The 16,927-nt window shown below is 39.6% G+C and overlaps 1 protein-coding gene across 1 annotated transcript in view; it reads right to left on the reverse strand.

The window, feature by feature from the left end:
- Positions 1-16,927, reverse strand: part of LOC137638276 (unconventional myosin-Vb-like) — a 74,297-nt gene that overhangs the window by 40,933 nt on the left and 16,437 nt on the right. The window contains exons 2-4 of the mRNA XM_068370345.1: positions 9,942-10,059; positions 2,045-2,287; positions 380-523 (exon numbers count right to left, since the gene is read on the reverse strand). The gene's annotated coding sequence lies outside the window, so the exon portion shown is untranslated. The remainder of the gene's footprint in view (positions 1-379; positions 524-2,044; positions 2,288-9,941; positions 10,060-16,927) is intronic.

Here is a 16,927-nt window from a genome sequence, read left to right on the forward strand (position 1 = left end):
AAACTTTTCCAAGATAAAAGGGCACCCCTGCGAGTCGGTGCAAATCGGTCTCACTAAAATAAACTTACTATAGTATCTATATATATCAATAAATGTTTCTCTCCTACAAATAATCTTTATAACTTGGAATTTATCTGATGCTCTCATCTGTACTATAATTTTCTTTACTAATCAGAGATGTAGAAATATCTACCAGTATAAATGGATAACAATCCACTCCTATCCATCTCCTGCTCTGATTAAACCAATATATTAAAAATAATATAGAAAAAAACTACATACAGTACTAACTTTTTCACTGAATAAAGAAATTAGAATAGATATTATCTATAAAAAAAACTACAAGGCTTTCTATCCAACATTAAATAAGTCTTTTTACCTGGAAGACCACTCTTGACTTTTCCAAAAGGTAAGTTCGCAGGTTGGCGCCCATAATAGAATAATTTCAAGTAAAGTCCAGCTCAATATATTTTCCGATTCTCGAACTGTTATCATTTCTCGTTGTTTTAGCATTGCCAATAGCCTGAAATATACAAACCAATTGTGAATAAAAAAAAGTGTCCACACAAATGATACCTGGTACATCAAGCCAGTCAACATCTGGTAACAAATACCAACTAGTATTATTATTATTATTATTATTATTATTATTATTATTATTAGCTAAGCTACAACCCTACTTGGAAAACCAGGATGTTATAAGCCCAAGGGCTCAAACAGGATAAAAGAGCCCGGTAATGAAAGGAAATATGGAAATTAATAAACTACAAGAGATGTAAGGCATAATTAAAATATTTCAAGAGCAATAACAACATTAGGTATGAATATCCAAATCCTTTACTGACAGTACCAAAATGCTCCATAAAAATTTGTAACAATTTTATCTTTTAATTAGTTTCCATCCACATATGAAATATAACAGGATCATTTTCATATCTAAATCGGCATTGCCTATTTTGTTTAAATTGCGATAATACTAGAGAACTGGTAATATGAAACATGGCCTTTACCATATGCGGATAGGAGCAAAAATTTGATTAATTAGAAACAAAACAACCACATTAAGCATCAACTACACTTTACGTACTTACTTAAACCAAGTACTGTACATAAAGTTTAGTTCATACTTAGTCAAGCCAACTGAAATGAAGGACCTAAAGGGAGAAATTGAATTTAAGAAGAAACTAAAGATATTACTTTGCACAAGATCATATGATTTGGAAGATGCTAAAATCAAAGAATTGTATAAGTTATAATGAAAATGTTTCGTTAGATGATTGATATGGACCCAAAGAGAAGTAGTTCACTCGACTTCAGTGGAGGGTTGGATTTAAATCCAAAACAAGTAAACAAGTGAATAGAATTTTATGATCATATTCCCTTATGGTAAATTGAACAGTACATTGTTCCCACGGTCTTGGAATTTTATTGATAAATTCATAAGTTGGTCATCACAGCCACAGAATGGGTAGAGTTGTTCCTCACTATCAAAAATCATGAAAGGAATAACTTTTCTTCAGTAAATCATCACAGCTACTTACCTCCATGATTGGATTGGATGCCAGAATTTTTTCTCTACGTGCGTTTCCGAACCGGCCGAACCCCCCCCCCCCCCCAGTACTGTATACAAAAATTAACAGTTGTTGAAAATATTCACAATAGCATGAATAAGGGAAAGCATTGCTATTTTTTTTGGTATAAATTACTCCATAATATACTAATTACAGCTTTGCAAATTTAGTGGACTTGGTAAAATTAAATTCAGTGCCACTGTCATACTATAAAGGTATAAGGTCGCTCGTGAATGGCAGGGGCAAGGGACAGTGACATTGCCCTATCAAGTAGGACAATGCCCTAGAGACTGACAATATTTCATATGATCAGCGCCCAAGCCCCCCCCCCCCCCCCCCCCTCCATCAAAGCTAGGACCAAGGAGGGCCAGGCAATATACACAAAAATATATTTTCTATACTGTATATACAGTATATTACCAAAAAAAGTGTCATAGACTGCATCTTTATTCACATTCTGTACATTAAATTACCTTTCCAACTGTGTGAAAGCCTCTTCAGCCACTGCAAATATATGGGGGTCCAGATCTCCCATATTGTGACCCCTGTAGGCAGTGATTGTGTCTTGTCCGTAGTTGGGAAGCTCATCGTAGGGGTTGATGGCCACAAGCACAATACCTGATGCTTAGGTACGAAAGTCCAGTATTCCCAACATCAACCATACAAGGAAATAAATGGGTGCTACTCCTGGGGCAGGCTCTGTGAATGTTTGTCACCTGTCAATTAAATATTCAGTAACTAAATTTTAACTCAATACAGATTGCAATTGTCTTTTTAACATCATTTACAAAAAGTTGCAATTAAGGATGGTTATCAAACAAAGGTACAGCACTGAGAAAAGTACAGTATTATTTAAATTAGTTTTAAAAGAAAAAGTAATAATTTCTAATAAAGTATATTTCACTTTCTATTGAAATGAGCAAGAAATATACATATCCCTTACAAAATATAGTAGCTTAATAGCATGAATTTTTAAATTTAAAATTAATTTTCGAACACTTACCTGTATAACTTAATTCAGCCGATCACATCTGTGTCGGCTCCAAATAGATATAACTAATTAGGTGACTAATTATCTTACCCTCATTGATTGTGACCAACCGACAATTGGACCAAAAAGTCTCATTAAGATTGAGTTAATAAAATTAAGGAAATCTCGATAAAGAATGAAACTAAAGCACAATACCTGCAGACTTTTTGGAACGAACGGTCGTCAAAATCTTTAGCCCTGACGGCTTTAACTGTTTAACAGGTAACTGCTTGTCAATTAGAAAATTGACAGTTGGTTACGTGGTCCTCTATCCCTCCCCCACCAATGGTGGGGGGGGGGGCATCCCTCCACCAACCGGTTATTGAGCCATTCTTTAAGAATATGTTGTCGTAAAGCTGCTTATGATAATGTGGGGAGGTGGGAAGGGTCTTCCATTAAGTTATACAGGTAAGTGTTCGAAAATTAATTTAAAATTTAAAAATTCATTTGTCTCACACTTAACCTGTATAACTTAATTCAGCCGATTACCAGCATTTATCCTGGATGGAGGGCATAAGTAGAAATATAAACAGCTGATATAATTAAGTAATCTTTAAAGAATACAAACAGATCTGAGAGGACCTCAGAGTAGTTACCTTGACTGATATAGGACATCTCCATATGTTGCAGTGAACTGGATCCCCAACAGTCAAGTTCAGTCATGGCTGGGTCAGTCTTAACGCCTAGTCGACTAACTACCCTATTCTAAACTAAGTTCCTAACCTTGTATCAACAACTTGCATACGTCGGATAAGTCCGTTAGTTTAGTCATATGTCTCTGAAGTAAGGTAGGTGTAGGCCCCCGATGGGCCGTCACTACCTTAATTCCTCTCATGCATTTATACAACCTGCCTACGCGAGGTTTTCATTCGCACGGAGTGAGCCCTTATTCATATCCCATCTCATTCATGCCTTTCATTCTTCCTTACATACACTAAGTATTTAGGGTAGAAGGCCAAGTAGATGTTAACCAACAATTTCTCCAGCTGCGACAATTGGACCGAGAGATCGTATGTTGTCATACACCAACTCCACGTCCTTAAGGTAGTGGGAAGCAAAAACTGTATTCCCTTTCCATAGAGCAGCGTTCAGGACGGACTTCAATGAAGAGTTCTTCCAAAAAGAAAGAGACGTGGAATAACCCCTCAGACTGTGGGTACCTCTTCCCTTCTTGGACGCACAGCCTGATAAAGATTGGGGAGAAGCCTTTGCTATGAGTCTCCTGATAAAGAAAGAAACAGCATTTTTCGTCATGGCCTTCGACTGTAGTTTAGGGGAGACGAAGAGAGCCCGGGGTCTGTGAGGGATAGCCTTGGTTCTGGCTAGATAATAGCGTAAGGTTCTCACTGGGCAGTACAGTCTCTCCTCTTCCAGATGCCCAACAGTTTCACTTAAAGAGGAAAGAAGAAACTCTCTGGGAAGAGGGTTGGACTCTGATTCCGTCTTGGCTCTGAATTCTGGAAGGTACGTAAGGACCATGTCCTTTCCTCTTGTTCCTACAGAAGCAGAGATGGCTTGTATCTCTCCCAGTCTCTTGGCTGTAGCTAAAGTAACCAAGAAAAGTGTCTTGGTAGTCAAGTCTTGTACAGAAGCTAACCTGATAGGTTCAAAGGGAGCCCCAGCTAGAAGCTTGAGAACCACATTCAAGTCCCACATGGGAGGACTAATGGAAATCTTGGGAACTTCAATCTCAAAAGATCTGATCAGGTCAGAGAGAATAGGGTCCTCAAAAACCTCACCAAAAGACAGCCTAAACACAGAGGCTAGTGCCGACTTATAAGCTTTAACGGCCGACACTGAAAGCTTTCTCTCCTTCCGTAGATAAAGAAGGAAATCCGCAATCTTTGGAACTGTAGGTCTAGAAGAAGTGTGGCGGTTCCTCTTACACCAACCTCTATAAACTACCCACTTACGCTGGTAGTTCAAATTGGTAGAGTGTCTTCGTGCCTTGGTGAGCTGTTCAGCCACTGCTGAAGATACTCCCCTCGCTCTAGCGAAACGCTTGACAGTCTCCAGGCGGTTAGAAGTAACGAGGACGGTCGAAGGTGGAACCTGTGGAAGTGAGGTTGGCGTAAGAGGTCGTACCTGACAGGCAACCTCCTTGGAATGTCTATGGAAAGTTCTAGGAGTCTTGCAAACCATTCTTTCTGAGGCCAGAACGGGGCTACCAGGGTCATTGTGCACCTCTGCGATGACTGAAATTTGTGTAAGACCTGGTCTATCATCCCTAATGGTGGAAAGGCGTAAGTCTGTAGGTCCCTCCAGTCTTGAAGTATAGCGTCGACCCCTGCAGATTGAGGATCTGTGAGGGCTGAAATATGCTGGAAGACGGAAATTTAACGCAGTTGCAAACAGGTCTATGTTTGCTGGCCAAAGGAGAACAAGGCGATCTACTACCTCCTGACAAAGGGTCCATTCCGAACCTAGCACCTGGTCCCCCCTGCTCAGAGCATCCGCAATGACATTCTTCTTTCCCGGAATGAATTGAGGTCGGAGAATAACGTTGTGATCCTCTGCCCACTGGAGGATCTCCTGAGCGAGAAGGCGGAGAGGTTGGGACTTTGTTCCTCCTTCCTTCTTCAAATACGAGATCGCGGTGGAGTTGTCTGCATACACTCCGACTACTTCGGATGTACACAGAGGAGTGAAGTGGAGAAGAGCCTCCCTGATTGCCTTGAGTTCTCTCCAGTTTATGGACCTGGAAATCTGGGAAGGAGTCCATAAACGAGCAATACTCTCCTGCTCTAGAGAAGCTCCCCATCCTATGTCTGAAGCGTCTGTATGCAGAACAAGCGTAGGTTCGAGGACTTTGAGAGACAGTCCTGCATTCAAGTGTATCTCCTGGGACCACCAAAGAAGATCCTTCTGACTGCGTGCTGTCCACTGAATTTGTTTGGTGTTGTCCTGCCAGTCCCAATGTTGTCTCAATGTGAATTGAAGATCCCTCAAACGGCGTCTTCCGTTGGGAACTAGTAACGTGAGAGAAGCAAGGTGGCCTAGAAGGCTCATCCATAGAGAAACTCTTGGGGCCGGAAGTAACAAGAACTCCTCTATAATTCTCCTGAGGTTGTCTTTCCTCTCTTGAGACGGGAAGACCCTTAAGAGAGGAGATACAATCTTCATTCCCAAATAAGTCGTCTGTTGAGATGGTGTGAGAGCAGACTTCTTGTAGTTTATCTTTATTCCAAGAGTCCTGCAAAGATCCAGGACCAATTCCTTCACACGAAGAGCTTCCTGAAGGGAAGGAGATAGGAAGAGCCAGTCGTCCAGATAGCGGCACATCCGAATACCCATCCGGTGGAATTTGGCTGCAACTGGGGCCATGATCCTGGTGAAGACCTGAGGAGCCGTTGCCAGTCCGAAGCAGAGACACTTGAACTGCCAAGTCTCCTCTCCCCAGCGGAAGCGTAGAAGATGGTGAGAGTCCTGATGAATTGGGACTTGGAGATAAGCATCCTGGAGGTCGATGGTAAAGAACCAGTCCTCTTCCCTTATAGCTAGAAGAACCGTCTTCGGAGTCTCCATCTTGAACTTTGTAATCTCTACGAAGGAGTTGAGGATAGAGAGATCGATGATGGGTCTCCACCCTCCTGAAGCTTTCGTCACCACAAACATGTGGCTGTGAAAACTCCAGGAGTTGGGCGGGGCTAGCTCTATGGCCCCTTTGTACTTCAGCTGAAGCATCTCCTCCCTGAGCGCTTGTTGCTTTACGGACCTGCTGGAGTAACTGATGGATGGTGGCGAATGACTGGTCAAGGGTGGTTGAGACTCGAGAGGTATCCTGTACCCCTCCCTTAGTACGATGGTCACCCAAGGGTCCGAATTCAGGGCCTCCCAAGCCTGCCAATGATGTTGTAAGCAGCAACCCACTTGTACGTGTTCGTGTGAAGGAACTGGCCCCTATCTCTGAAAACCCTTTGGGACAGGGTTCTGTGAGGACCTAAAGTCCTTCTTCTTGTCCTGCTTCCTGGCTTGGAAGTTTGATGAAGCAGCAACTATGGACTTCTGCTTCTTCCCATATCTATTATCATTTCCTCGACCTCCTTGCTGAGGAATAGGGCGTTTTCCCGAATCCCTCTGAGGGTAGGGCTGTTTCTGTTGCGGCTTAAATGAAAGTGATTTCTTTAACAAGTCATTTAACATATCTTCCTTCCGCATCTTGGAAGACAGTTGGGCCCGAGAGAGAACATCCTCCAGAATAGCAGGTTCAAAAAGGTGATGTCCAAACATCTGGGACTCCCTTAGTAGATCTTTATGACGTATGGAGAGAGAAGCAGGGGCTCTGCTGAGATAATGATCCCTTCTTTTACCAGTCAGGTAAGCCTCGTGGAAGGTAGCCTCTTTCATCTGGTCCTCAAGGCAGTGCCCAATAGACCTGGCTATCTGTAGGTAGAGAGGTCGATGCGTTGTGAGGAAAGAAGGTTCCTTCAGAAAAGCTGTCAAAACATACCACAGCCAGGCCAGCATGTTCCCAATCTCCTGTACTCTTCTAATGGAGGCTTCCAGTCTCTTGCACTCTTCTACAGTGATACCAACCAAGGCACGTTCACCCTTCACTCGTGAGGGTAACACGTCCTCAAAGGAGGGGTTGAGAGGGGTGGGAGCTGGACCATAAGACTTCTTCCAGCTGCAGGTATCTCTTGGTCTTGCCTAGAGCGATGGTGGGGTATGGAATTCGTCCGGCCTGACATCTTTCCTTTGCTCGTTTCCTGACTCCCTGGCGAGCTAATTCTAAGGGTTCTGATGGGGTCCATTTGGGTAATCTGTCAAACTTCTGCTTCTCCAGACCCTGAACAAATCGATTCAGGGGGGGCTTAGAGGAAGCAGGAACCTCCTTCACTTGACGAACACTCTCTGGGAATGCATTCTCGGAAAGACTCATCAATTCCCTGAAGGAATTAGGGATCAAAGTTTCAAGAGATGTCATCCATCTCGTCATCCTGAAAAATTCTAAATTTCTCCGCTGCTACCCAAAGTCTCCTGGAGAATTCTGCATCTCCATCATTGGGTGAGGAACCTGTAGAAGGAGACCTGTGATCATGCCGGGTCCTTGGCTGAGAAAGTTGCGAAGATCTGGGGCTTCTGGTAGACGAAAGATGTCTACTCCTGGAAGGGGAATGGCTTGGGGAGAGACTTCTCCCAGTACTACTGGATAAGGACCGACGAGAATGGTTGGAAAGAGATCTATGGTGGGATCTCACATATGAACGGCTAGGTCTCTGGTCCTTCCAATGAGACCTGGAATAAGGAGAAAGGTGGTCTGGGGACTAATGGGACCAACTCCGGTTGCTTCTCCTTGAAGACTGGCTTCAGGACCTTCGGTCAGAGGAAACACTGGAGTCCCTCAGGGACCTGAGGGATGAAAGTCCGGGTGTGCGGCTTGAAGAGTGATGAGATAGGTCTCTATGATAGGGTCTCGATGTGGATCTACCCTCGGGAGACATGCTTGAGTTGGACTGATGAGAGGTATGCCTCCTACTGCGAGACGAGTTTCTAGAAGAATATTTCCTGCGACTGGAACACGGAGAAGACTTCACTGGGTCTGAAGGTTCATGGTCCTGCGAAGGCGCAGGGGAGCTCCCTCGTCGACAATTAGGAGAACGAAATCTTGACCTCCCTCGGTCTGAAGATAAAGGAGCTTGCGACGGTGTCGGGGTGCTCCCTCGCTGACGATGGGGAGAACGAAGTAGCGATGGGGTTTCTTCGTCCAAGTTGCTCATACACCCATCAGGGGTGATGGCGAACTGGACCTGCGACCTGCCCTGCTTTGGGGAGGGGATCACCTCACGGTGTCCGCTCGCCTCAGCGACTGGCGTACCAAGGGCAGGTGCAGAGCTGGAAGGCAATACAGGGACATTTAAAGCATTAAAGCAATTCACTAAAGAGGAAATGTCCTCTCTCACCTTTGAGAACTTAGCCTCCCAAATAGCTTGCACTTTCCCAAGACAACTTATAAAAGCATTAGAACACTCGGCGGTAACCGTTGTAGCAGGAGAAACGGACCGGGCAACATCTACCGAGGAGCTAAAACTACTAACCCCTCCTACAGGGACATTGTCCTCCGGAGGATCTACCCCCTCCCCTAAGGCTGAACTAATCTCCTGGGAAGGAGAAGACCTAATCTCGTCCTCCGGTAGGCCACTCTTCGTGGTCTTACTCGACTTATAACTACTACGTTTCTTGGCTAAAGAATCCATATGCTTAACATATAACTTACGGTCTTCTTTAGACCAACCCCTACACTCGTTACAAGTAACATTAATGTCACACTTAATACCCCTATATGACTGACAAAGAGAATGAGTATCAAAGGCAAACTTTCTACATATCCTAGTCGAACAATTAGTGCAGGAGCGTCGAGTCTCAGAGTCAGATGGCATAATCATAAATCACTAACACCATCAAAGGATCCAAAATGACTTGAAGACGACAAATCCAAGGTGTAGACGTTAACAAAACCAAAAAGAATTCAATTATATCAGTGTGTTAGAGCGAAAGCACAAACGTGCTTCTGTGACAACAGGTGAATAAAGAATGGCTCAATAACCGGTTGGTGGAGGGATGTCCCCCCACCATTAGTGGGGGAGGGATAGAGGACCACGTGACCAACTGTCAATTTTCTAATTGACAAGCAGTTACCTGTTAAACAGTTAAAGCCGTCAGGGCTAAAGATTTTGACGACCGTTCGTTCCAAAAAGTCTGCAGGTATTGTGCTTTAGTTTCATTCTTTATCGAGATTTCCTTAATTTTATTAACTCAATCTTAATGAGACTTTTTGGTCCAATTGTCGGTTGGTCACAATCAATGAGGGTAAGATAATTAGTCACCTAATTAGTTATATCTGTTTGGAGCCGACACAGATGTGATCGGCTGAATTAAGTTATACAGGTTAAGTGTGAGACAAATGTCCTTTTATTATTATTATTATTACTTTCTAGACTAGAACCCTGGTTGGAAAAGCATGATGCTATAAGCCCAAGGCTCCAACAGGGAAAATAGCCCAGTGAGGAAAGGAACCATGGAAAAAACAAATATTAAGAACAATAACAATATTAATTATTATTATTATTATTATTACAGATAGGTGAGCTCCCCACCTCTTAAAATGTATGTCTGCCCTGATCTATTTTCTAAATGGAGGAAGCTCTTTGAACCCATATTTTTTTTTAAATACACTACAAACCCATTTGATTCAAGTTGAGATATATGGAATGTAGGTAGAAACTGAGCATTATACGGGAAAGGACAGGTAGAACAGTTGCGTTCTTTTTACATATGGTTACATGTGAAAACAGGCTTAATATAAGGAAAAAATTATATAAAAAAATTACTTCTAATACCTAGGCATCTTTAATTTGTTAAAGAATATAATTCTTTGTATTCTCCCGTATTTAATTATCTTTATTGCTGTTTGTTGTACACCTCAATTTCTATCCTCTTGACTTGCGTGTCCAACTTCTGAAAAAGGAAATGAATTAATACTCTAGTAAATTTATCCATCATTGTATTCAGTCCATCCATATAAAATAACATTTATAGTATTAAAAAGAGAGAGAGAGAGAGAGAGAGAGAGAGAGAGAGAGAGAGAGAGAGAGAGAGAGAGAGAGAGAGAGAGAGAGAGAGAGAGAGAGAGAGAGCTTTGTTACAGAATTCGTAAGTAAATGATTATCAGAAATGAAAACTGGAAAACAAATGCTCATGGAAACTCATTTTCCAAATGAAAATCACTTTAAGGTTTTTTCTTCAAATTACTGATAACTGATTTATTACTACAACAGCAACCAGGTTTTAGGTTCCTAATATCCTGTTCGTAATACTAGGCAGGCAGTTAATTCTAATAGCCAGGCCTTCTCCATCATGAGGCTCAATACTACACAGTTTTCTAGAGGTTTTATTCCTGCTGTGACCAAGTTGTGGAATTATCTTCCTAATCGGGTAGTTGAATCAGTAGAACTTCAAAAGTTCAAACTCGCAGCTAATGTTTTTATGTTGAACAGATTGACATGAGTCTTTTTATAGTTTATATAGGACATATCTGTTTTGACATTGTTACTGTTTGTAAAATGATTTTATTGTTAATTTGATCTCATCGTTTATTTATTTTCTTAATTCCTTTCCTCACTAGGCTATTTTTCCCTACTGGAGCCCTTGGGCATAGTGCATCTTGCTTTCCCAACTAGGGTTGTAGCTTGGGTAATAATAATAATAATAATAATAATGATAATAATAATAATAATAATAATAATAGGTCATGGTTGGTTAACCACAACAAAATTCTTTAATCTTAACTTTTCATTATTTTTCTTTTGAGATTTCACCTTCAAAGAACATTTCTTTCAACCTTCCACCTCTAAAATGATCTATTTTGAGATCTTCAAAATAAAATAAAATGTCTGTAAAGGTCCTGTAGAGAGTAGATTTCTGTTAACCTTTACCTATATAGTCGATATCACTCTTAACCTTATATCAACAAAATATTTCTCCTTGGCGAATACCAATTGTATATTCTATAAGAACTCATTTCTAATTACAATTTACAGACCTTTCAACCCAATGCGAGATTATATGACTTAATTGGTCTTATCCTACTATGATTATTGACTAGATCATCTCATGATTTATTATGATAAATTAATTATTATAGTGTGTAATTTGAACGAAGGTTTTAAATGAACAAATCAAAATTATTATTATTGTTGTTGTTGTTGTTGTTGTTACTAATGATAATTAAGTTTTAGATAAATAGCAATTCTTAAGTATTTTAGATATTCCTTCAGTTTTGGGAGATCCGTAGATATTGATATATATAAAATTGCTTCATAGATTAAAAAAACAAACTACCAATGAATGACTTGAAATGGAAATATAAGTAGCATAAAGTATGGAATTAAATTTTAAATGTTTTGGGAATGGAGATGTGAAATAATACGAACAAAAACGTAATTAAGGTAAAATAAAACAAGCATGGGAGGGTGATTGGCATTAATACTGAATATATGGAGGAGGATTGGTAATAAATACACAGGTTTAAAATTCAGGTCAACATCCATAAATACCTCTGTAACGTTACTTCCAAACTCTAATATAAAGGACATTTAACATTCCTCTCCCTCTCTCTCTCTCTCTCTCTCTCTCTCTCTCTCTAAGTGTTGAATATGGGTAGGGGTTTGAGGACTGCAAAATGTTTTTTGGATTTACTTCCAGGACAATATCATGAAATTTTGCATTATTTTGCTTTCGAAGGGACCATTCTCTCTCTCTCTCTCTCTCTCTCTCTCTCTCTCTCTCTCTGTTGAATATGGGTAGGGGTTTGAGGACTGCAAAATGTTCTTTGGATTTACTTCCAGGACAAAATCATGAAATTTTGCATTATTTTGCTTTCGAAGGGACCATCCTGTCTCTCTCTCTCTCTCTCTCTCTCTCTCTCTCTCTCTTAGTGTTGAATATGGGTAGGGGTTTGAGGACTGCAAAATGTTTTTTGGATTTACTTCCAGGACAAAATCATGAAATTTTGCATTATTTTGCTTTCGAAGGGACCATCCTGTCTGTCTCTCTCTCTCTCTCTCTCTCTCTCTCTCTCTCTCTCTCTCTTAGTGTTGAATATGGGTAGGGGTTTGAGGACTGCAAAATGTTTTTTGGATTTACTTCCAGGACAAAATCATGAAATTTTGCATTATTTTGCTTTCGAAGGGACCATCCTCTCTCTCTCTCTCTCTCTCTCTCTCTCTCTCTCTCTCTCTGTGTTGAATATGGGTAAGGGTTTGAGGACTGCAAATTGTTTTTTGGATTCACTTCCAGGACAAAATCATGAAATTTTGCATTATTTTGCTTTCGAAGGGACCATCCCCTCTCTCTCTCTCTCTCTCTCTCTCTCTCTCTTAGTGTTGAATATGGGTAGGGGTTTGGGGACTGCAAAATGTTTTTTGGATTTACTTCCAGGACAAAATCATGAAATTTTGTATTATTTTGCTTTCGAAGGGACCATCCTCTCTCTCTCTCTCTCTCTCTCTCTCTCTCTCTCTCTTAGTGTTGAATATGGGTAGGGGTCTGAGGACTGCAAAATGTTTTTTGGATTTACTTCCAGGACAAAATCATGAAATTTTGCATTATTTTGCTTTCGAAGGGACCATCCTCTCTCTCTCTCTCTCTCTCTCTCTCTCTCTCTCTGTTGAATATGGGTAGGGGTTTGAGGACTGCTAAATGTTTTTTGGATTTACTTCCAGGACAAAATCATGAAATTTTGCATTATTTTGCTTACGAAGGGACCATCCTCTCTCTCTCTCTCTCTCTCTCTCTCTCTCTCTCTCTCTCAATGTTGAATATGGGTAGGGGTTTGAGGACTGCAAAATGTTTTTTGGATTTACTTCCAGGACAAAATCATGAAATTTTGCATTATTTTGCTTTCGAAGGTACCATCCTCTCTCTCTCTCTCTCTCTCTCTCTCTCTCTCAGTGTTGAATATGGGTAGGGGTTTGAGGACTGCAAAATGTTTTTTGGATTTACTTCCAGGACAAAATCATGAAATTTTGCATTATTTTGCTTTCGAAGGGACCATCCTCTCTCTCTCTCTCTCTCTCTCTCTCTCTCTCTCTCTCAGTGTTGAATATGGGTAGGGGTTTGAGGACTGCAAATTGTTTTTTGGATTCACTTCCAGGACAAAATCATGAAATTTTGCATTATTTTGCTTTCGAAGGGACCATTCTCTCTCTCTCTCTCTCTCTCTCTCTCTCTCTCTGTTCAACTATTATTCCCCCACCTTACGTAGGCCACAGGCTCTTGCATTGCCAGCCCGTAAAAAAAAACTATCTAATTAACCATGTCATTAACCTCTAACGACCACCTATGAAAGTGAGAACTGTATTAACAATCGTATTTTGTAATTTTGAACTCATGAAGATTAATATAAAGACGATATATCATGATTAGTTTGACTGAGATACTGAAAATCTTGAGAGAGAATTATTGACAAACGATCGAGTTTGGTTGAGGTCACTTAATGAGGTAACAGAATAGGAGAGAGAGAGAGAGAGAGAGAGAGAGAGAGAGAGAGAGAGAGAGAGAGAGAGAGAGAGAGAGAGAGAGAGAGAGAGAGAGAATTATATAATAAGTGTTAATACAACCTTCACAAACCTATCATCAACTCATATTTAACGACTACATTCTTCAGCCAAACCAAAGCAACTATGTAAACAGCCAACGATAGATCGCTAAGGATAGTCGAATCTTTTCATTTATATCTTGCATGCAATCTTGGCTTTTCTAGATAGTGCAAGTGACTAATATAACTTCAAGCTTGATTAGTTTTTCTCAAAATCCAACTAAAAAACTTAGTTCTTTGAAATAGACTAAAAACTCGAAAATATCATGGGGAAAAGTAAGATTTCTTGATGGGCTTGTAAAAAAAATTACCTAATATCTTGCTTAAACAAATTCCTGTGATATCGTATCTATGAGATACGAATCACAAACATACTCAACTAACTTATGGGTGCTTAGAGGCATATTCAAAATAGATGGAAGAAGCAGCAACGGCTATTGATAAGCTATGTCGTCATCATCATCATCTACACTTACTGACGCAAAGGGCCTCGGCTAGATCTCGCCATTTATTGACTGACTAAATCCATAAACGATTCATTGGCTAGATTCCTCAAAGGATAGCTAACTAAGGCAAGTGTCCCCCGCCGTTCCATAGTTCTCGAAATGGTCTTATGGGAAATGTTAAAGAAAAAGGCTTTTAAAAGCAAAATAAAAATTACAATTGGATCTTTGGCGGACATTCAGAATCAGACTGATGTTAAAACCAGACCCACAAATAGGATAAAAGCTTTAATGATGAAGTCATTAGGATTTTCAAGGGGGCTAAAAATGAAATCGTTTCATTTATATTATGGTAATATCTAAAGTAATTGGCGTAGAATACTTTTATAGTATTGCAGGAATACTAAATACTACTATTGTCGAGTATAAATATCCAAAAAGTGAGAAAGTAGCTGTAGCCACACCTGTTCTGAAAAGTGCTCTCGATTATCAGGACTTTTAAGTAAATATAAATCTATTCCAAATATATCCTTCAGGCCAAAAGTGCTAGAATATGGCATTCTTAAACAACTAGTTAGCCATTCGTGAAAGATTTAAACATTGCTGGATAAGCAGCCAGTTTAAAGATAATTAATCTACAGAGATAAATATAAGCAGTATATTTTGATATTATTTACTGGAAATTATGGATGAGAACAAATATGCCATCCTAATTTTATTCTACGTATTTCTTTTGACATAGTAGTTGTGCATGAATTACGATACATTAGTATGAAGAGGAAGCTTTCTAATATCTAAGACTGATTACTTTGAAAGCTGTTTTCCTGGTCCTATCACACAAATATAACTCATAACAGGACCTACAAGATCAATTTGTCGTATATATCCTTTAGTATTTGAGAGCATATTACGCGGTAATTTTCCAATCCCTTTCATCGAAACCCTTAAAAAGCAAGAAAGTCTTCAGTTCCTTCTTGGAACACTTAATATCTTTATTCTTTCTGATATCTAGTGGGAGCTTGTTATATAATCTTGGGGTTGCATATCAGAAGGCTCTAGAACCTACAGTAAATGTACATCTTGGCTCCAATAACATGAAACTATCTGTGACGATTCTAGGAGTTAAAAGAAGCTATTGTGTACGAATTGGAAATTCTTGCTCATCATATAAACCTTCTAAGCAGAGAGGTATCACAGGGGAGTATACTAGGCCCAATACTAATCCTATTGTTTATCCATACTATTAGTCTATCAAAACTATCACAAAGACATGGAACGAAGAGCAAGCCTTTTATAAATACAAAATTTTACTTCTTAATTAATGACACTGATGATACAGTCGAGATTTTAATTGCCCGTACTAGTGTTAGAGAATGGATGACAAACAAACTTTGTAGATCCTCCAATGAACAGGGGTGTTTCCATGTAGTACAGGACAAGTAAACAACCATTAGAGTAAGTTAAAGCAATCGAATAACTGATTTTTAGGTATTTAAATCAAAATAAATTTTCGGGGAAGTATTTAATCTAAAACTAAAATGTATGAATTAGTAAAATTCGCGTATTTAATTCAGGTAGATAATGAATCGACACTTGACAAGATTCATGGTAAATTATAAAGCTTTTATATATAAGAGGCTAAAAGTATGATATTAATTCATAAAATGAAACAATGAAGAGGTTATTCATTGCTTTTGTAAAAACTACTATGAGATTCAGGGCCTCTGTAACACGGTTTTTTCGCAATAATTTTTTATCTATGAATTTCATGAATGTAACGCTTCTTCAGAGTGCACATTATATCTACACATAAATTTTGACTATATTCTGCATTACGTAGGTTGAATAAAATTGGAACTTATAATAGTAAAAGTGACGATTTTTGAAGACGGGCCAACTTACTCAGAGAAAAGGTTTCGAACGCATTCGTTACGTAACTTATGACGGCCTTCCTTCCCTTTTTCTCGATCGATGATTGGCTATACGTAACGAAGGCTATACCTCTGCCAACAATGACATAAAAGTTTAAATAAAAGCAAAGCAGTACACCTGCATGAACTCTGAAACCTCTCCACTGATAATTGTCATAATGAATAAACCAACAAAATATGTTAATAAATACAAAAACACTTCGATTATTAGTCTAACTCCCAAAATAAGTTTCCTAAGAAATTACAGTCTACTTTATAGGTCACAATCAGATTGACAAAGTGCAGGGAATAGTTGGTAATTTTCAAAAACGTAGTAGACAAGCTTGATTTGATAACTGCTATATCCAATGTCAAGCAATTTTTATTTATTGTCTATCTACCTACCTACCTATTTACTGAAAAAAAAAAATTAGCCGGTACCATATTTCGGCTTTAAACCTTCACCAATAATTATCGTCAGAATGATGACTTCATGAGGCTCCACCCACTTTGGCCTCGTTATAATTCAGGATAACACTGAAGGCTATCATGGGCCTTGTTGGATCAGCAAATTTAAATTCTGGCTATAAAAACTCATTTCTTGAGTAGTTGTCAGAAGTGCTAAATGATCCTCAAGGATCCCAGCAGTTGGCCTAAACGTTTAATTCATGTATACTACTGTTGCGGCACTACTGCTACAGTAGTATTATTACGCAAGCACAGATACCCCACCCACATTTATGTATCGTTCCGTCATTCATAAAGTCTTTGTCATGTTTTTTCACTGTGCAATAAGCCATGGCCTCCTCAGAAATTAAGTTTAACATTAGATGATAGGTTATTTCATTAAGCTGACAAATTATGGCAACTGGGAA

This window comes from Palaemon carinicauda, chromosome 3, assembly GCF_036898095.1.
Source record: "Palaemon carinicauda isolate YSFRI2023 chromosome 3, ASM3689809v2, whole genome shotgun sequence".
Lineage (NCBI taxonomy): Eukaryota > Metazoa > Arthropoda > Malacostraca > Decapoda > Palaemonidae > Palaemon > Palaemon carinicauda.